Source organism: Schistocerca gregaria, chromosome 8, assembly GCF_023897955.1.
Source record: "Schistocerca gregaria isolate iqSchGreg1 chromosome 8, iqSchGreg1.2, whole genome shotgun sequence".
Taxonomy (NCBI): Eukaryota; Metazoa; Arthropoda; class Insecta; order Orthoptera; family Acrididae; genus Schistocerca; species Schistocerca gregaria.
Genome location: NC_064927.1, coordinates 200422284 through 200428283, shown reverse-complemented (window position 1 = coordinate 200428283; position 6000 = coordinate 200422284).

The following is a 6000-nucleotide window of genomic DNA, read 5'->3' as shown; positions in this document are numbered from 1 at the left end:
CTCCATGGGAGAATAGTAGCCTCCATTGCTGCGAAAGGTGGATATACACTGTACTAGTGCCGACATTGTGCATGCTCTGTTGCCTGTGTCTATGTGCCTGTGGTTCTGTCAGTGTGATCATGTGATGTATCTGATCCCAGGAATGTGTCAATAAAGATTCCCCTTCCTGGGACAATGAATTCACGGTGTTCTTATTTCAATTTCCAGGAGTGTAGATCACAGTTCTCGTCAGAAGGTACAAAGGTTTGTGGAGGAAGTGAACAAATATATAACAGACTGGAGTGTGGACTAATAAAATATTTGGAAAAGTGGCTAAAGTCAGTTTAATTATGTAATGTCTTCATTATAAAAGCTATCTCACAAAAGAGAGAAAACTATAGCTAATGTGTTGTGGTCTGTGCATAGTTCTACACACAGATACACAACTGATGTGGGTTTATCAATGAGTGGCAGATTAGCTAACAAGCTAAAATTTGTTATCAAGAGCCACAAGACACTTTTAGCCCAATGTTCAAAAAGACTTGACGCAAAATGTCCACGAAACATTCATACGAAGGTAAGCAAAAGCGGAAAAACGACGAAAGAGCGTAGGTTTTCTAAATACGGTTCTTGGTACGTGATGATGCGAAGAGTGTATTGCTGTGGGGATTCCTGCTCAGGACGCAGAGATTTGTAGCTTTTGTGCATGCTCCCTCACCTGTTGTTATTATTGTGAGCCACGTTTATCTGTACTATAGGCTCTAATTATGTATATGCATATTCACAAAATTCTCTGATATTTACTTCCATGTGGGCTCGAACACTGTGTGCTTTAGGCCCTTATGGTTCTCAACGCCTCAATCCATTGACGTGCCACACCTGCATTTTGAAGATTGAAAAGCCGTGCAACCCTGTCGAGTCAGTAAGAACAGTTTGTTGTTCAGACAGAGTAATTAATTTATGCAGACGGAAATACAGCAATAAGTCACGACATTAAAATGTGTGTGTTTTTGGTTCTATATCGATACTTTGTCCTTCACGTTATCAAAGTTGTTCTCTTAGATATTAAATAGGTGATGATTCAAATGTGTCTCATAGTAAGTCACACAGTTTTGCTTGCAAATTGCGCATACCATTATTTTTGGGATGATCGACTTATACTCTAGGCATATTTTCACAAGTCTTACCGTTCAAGGTTGTGCACTTCTCCTGTAAGCATCACAACTATTATATTAACATGTAATAGTCACTTGTGAAATAGCTGAAATCCCTGGGACCAAGTAACAAAAATTCACCTTTCCGTTTCCTTCTGATGTAGAGCAATGTGCAGGAGTACCTTCTGCTCTCGGAACACAATCGGTACGCAGCCAGCAAGCATAATTAACTCTGACTTGCAACATAATATTGGATATATCAGTACATACCTTTACTATACGTACATCCTTCTACGGTAGTATGCAAAGGTTGCAGAGTATACGCAACACTGGAGTGGTGGTTGTGAGATTATGCTTAATTAATTGCGCGCCGGGCGCGTACCACTGCAGCTGTCGGAAGTATAAATTGTGTTAGGGTTGGAAGCTCTATTGATTTACTGAGAGAATGTCGAGTGCTTGAAGTCATTATTTAATTAGCATGTAATAAACTCGTATTACAGATCGGCTCAAGTTAGTTTCTGATCTGTCGTTATAGCAATCCAGAGCTAACTTAACTGCAAAGTCGTAGCAGCAATCTCTGAGTCGGCAACTGGTAATCTTCATTTAAATACAAATTATTATTTGCATCTGGTTCACAGTATAATCGCTATTGAAATATTAATTACCAGCAGTCATAACATTTAATGGGCAGAGATAACGACTAACTTGCTGTTAAGCAATGTTTTTACAGTTTAAAATTAGTATTATCAAGTCATAATGTACCTTCATAGTAGATAAGTTTTAAATAAGTATTTGTCCCGTTACTGTCAAATAAATTACGACACCAAGAGATTTATATGACATTCAAAATATTAGACACATTTATTACACATAGCTATGTACTAGATACTGCAATGTTACGAAACTTCAACTGAATCAATATGAAGAAAAGGTATACACGGCTATATTCTGATATAGCCGTGTATACCTTGTTTTCAACTGACACCGTAGGGGCCGTGCTGCCTGCTGTGGCTGACGGCTGTCGTCCTTCCCCCTCCACCAGTCCCCATGGCGAAGATGAAACATACAAACAAATAAACATACATTTTTAGTATTTCATACGAGCATTAAAACACAAGGATAATCATGATAATGTTTTTAACACTTATCACTACATACCTCACGATGTATCGTGCGGCGGAAAAGCCGTGCGATACAATATTTCTAAATACTGTTAACGTTATAAAGCTGGAACTTTGATGAAGAAACGTGCTAGGCTGCGCGTTGTGCGAGGGAGCATGCGTAAGGCTCCAGCGATCGTGTAACGCTTTGCATGTAATAAACATGTGATTCTATGTGCACAGGGTGTCACTCCTAACAGTCCTCATCAAATTTTCTGTGATGTTTCGGAAGATATTTGTAGTTTTTCACGGGATGCCCAGGGTCTATTTGTTTCCCGTTACGAACAAAATACCATAAAGACAAATTTTACGTTGCCAGCCGCGAGAGCGGTCACAGAACGGTGATTCGTTTAGTGATATGTATTAACAGCGACGCTAAAACACGAAGAACAAGCAGTACTCCGGCTTTGACATCACCGCTCTGGCCCGCACTCACTGCTACTGCCCTGCTGTAGCGCTGTTCGGTCGCCGTTGGAGTACTTGTTATTCTGCATGCTCTACAGTCTCCTTTAATACATACCGATTGAAAAAAAAATGGTTCAAATGGCTCTGAGCACTATGAGATCATCAGTCCCCCAGAACTCAGAACTACTTAAACATAACTAACCTAAGGACATCACACACATCCATGCCCGAGGCAGGATACGAACCTGCGACCGTAGCGGTCGCGCGGTTCCAGACTGAAGGGCCTAGAACCGCTCGGCCACAACGGCCGAATATCCTTAGCAGTGCTAGTTGTGTTGCACAGGTGCCGAATGTCAGTTTATGGGATAGAGTTCCATGACTGTTGTGCTCCTGATCGGCCAATACAGCGACGGTTAATGCTGACTCTGGGTGATGCTAAGTTCTCCTCCGATGATGTCCCATGTTTGCTGGATTTGTGATCGAGCAGGCCAAGAGAACATGCCGACACTGTGTACAGCATGTTGGGTTACAATAGCGATATGTGAATGAGCGTTATCCTGTTCGAAAACAGCCCCTGGAATGCTGTTCATGAATGGGAGCACAATAGATCGAATCATCAGTTTGATGTATAAATATGCAGGGTACATGGGATAACAACGAGAGTTTCCTGTTGATACGAAATCCAACCCCTCGCTATAATTCCAGATGAATGTCTAGTGTGTCTATCACGCAGGTAGGTTGGTTTTAGTTCGCTCAACACTACCTTCTAATCAACGCACTGCCATCACTAACATCGAAGCGGAACCAGCGTTCGTCAGAAAACGCAACGGACTTCCACCCCGACCTCCAATGTGCCCTCACTTGAGACCACTGAACTCGTAAAAGACGATGGTTTTGGGTTAGTGAAATGAAAGCTACGGAGCATCTTGCTCGGAGCTGTCCTTGAAGTAAGTGTAGAGCGAAGTCAACATCTCGTTGTGCGTCACGTAGTGCAAGCTGCTGTACTATATGCATCTTATACGGCTACTATTTGAGAATGGTTCAAAGCACCTTCCGTACAGTGGACCACGGGATGATCAACTGTCATGACACAGCTTTGCGCGCAGTGGTGTTTACTATAGTAACAGTGATTTCATCAACCACTTATGGTGAAAGTGTTGGTCGGCCTCTTCCTGGAGCGACGCCCGGTTCTTCAGTTGATTCGAATTTCATCAGGCTCCGAAAAAGCAGGGAGAAAGAGAACCCTTCGGTTCTTCAGCCGGCGATATTCTCGAAGTGCAGCTGCAGCATTACTGTTGTTCTGATAATAGAGCTTCACCAATGATGCTCCTCTCCTTTTGTCCAAGCTCATGTTTACATGTCAAGTGCACTGCGGCTGATCAGGTGTGTGAGACTATGAATCACGATGGCTGATCACTGCACCTGATTGCCGCAGTTGGAACTGGACGATGGTGTTGTGAACCAAGGAAATCATGCACCACATATTCTGGACATAAACACTACTAAGTTTGCTACTCGGGTACTCGTATGGTAATTACTTTCCGTGTTATAACGTGTTAAATAGGGAAAGTTTAATTATAACCACCCGGCATTTAATGGTGTCATTACCTTAATTAATACTGCTGTATATGTGGTGACTGTTCTCTTGGACGTATCCGAATGAACAGAGACAGTTTTGATCCAGCACACACTATGAATCAAATACAAAGTAGTTACGGACATTGGCTGCAGGTGGCTATTAATGTAAATGAATGGGGAAAGATAAAAATTTGTGGCGGACTGTGACGCAAATCTAGATCTCCTTCTCACTAGGCAGACGCTCTGACTACACTGGTCAGAGCATCTGCCAAGTAAGTAGGAGATCCGAGCTCGTCTCCTGGTCTTGCACAGATTTTCAATTTTTCCCATTGGTTTACATTAGTGGCCACATGCAGCCAATGTCTGTAATTTCTTTGTGTTTAATTACAACTGTTGTTCGTCAGGGTCGCCTAGGGTTAAATGTTTCGTTTTTTCGTTTTTCCTTACAAAACGTTCAGGATCACATTGTAAAGAACTTTTCATAGCGTCACATATAATTCAACTTTAAAGATACGTCTTCACTTTGTGACATTGCTGATTGTAAAAAATCCAAATGCCTATTAATTTAACAAAACGTATTCTTGTTCTGTTCTGTGTTTCGTGTCTGCTGGGGCCGTTCTTAAGTATTCAGTTACATATTGAAACTTCATGTCGCCATAAATTTTCAGGCGAAATTTATTTATTTTTGATCTGGGGATGTGTAAGGATCCTAATCGTCACAAGTCAAAATATTTGTCATTGTGTGTAAAATTCCATGGTAAATTTGTAGATCTACTTTATCACAAAGCATATATCGCACTAACTGTGATTTTTCCTAAGTGGAATTCTAAAGTAATTACTATGTGATGTTTGTTGTTGGGCGGGAGCGCTTAGTATGGCAGGCTAGTGGAGAAAGTCAGCTTCTGAAATTCGCGGTCGACTCGAGTGGAGCTCAGACAATGCGCCTGGTAGCACTGTTCAGATTATTACCCTGATTCACTTTTAATATAAATATCCACGTCGCATTTGTTCACTTTAGAGTTTCCATATCAAACGCTCAATGTGGTGTGATGGTATTCAGAATATCGCTAAACCGCACTTATTTTAAGTTCTAAGTATTATATTTTAACCAATAAACCGTACTGTTGGTATTCGGCTAACAGTAAGTGCTCTGAGCCGAAACTGCAAGTATCTGCTTTCTTAAGCCACAAGTCACTGAAAAATGTGTCGTTAAATTCGTGGAATAGTAAGAGGCAGCTTTCTCTTAATGGAACTCACCCGAACTGCAATGTTATAAGCTGATGGGATCCATTCTTTGGCTAGTGAGTGAAGTGTTTTAATTTGTTCCAAAGGGAAGTAATCTTCGCTGGAGACAATAGCAGATTTGTTTTCCTTGATAGCCTTGTTCGTTCTGACATCTGGAATGGGCTAGAAGAAGAGTTGGACACTCATGATCTATTTCAGGTACTTTGCCTTTGTGTTTGACTTCCCCCTTCATGAGCAGATGGTAAACTACCTAGTTCACAGCGTTGTAATCTGTAATAAGCTTGGTTGTATCATTGGTCACATGTCTGAGTAATTTTCATGGTTTGTCGCTGCATCTATTCTTTTTTATCCAAACGTCCCTTTTCGATGCTGTTATGAAAGGAGGAGTTCATCCTCATTTTCCACTGTTGCTTGTAAATGAAGGAATATTAGCTACACTATTTACGATAGGAGCTGCCTCTGGTTCCTCTTCAGGACCA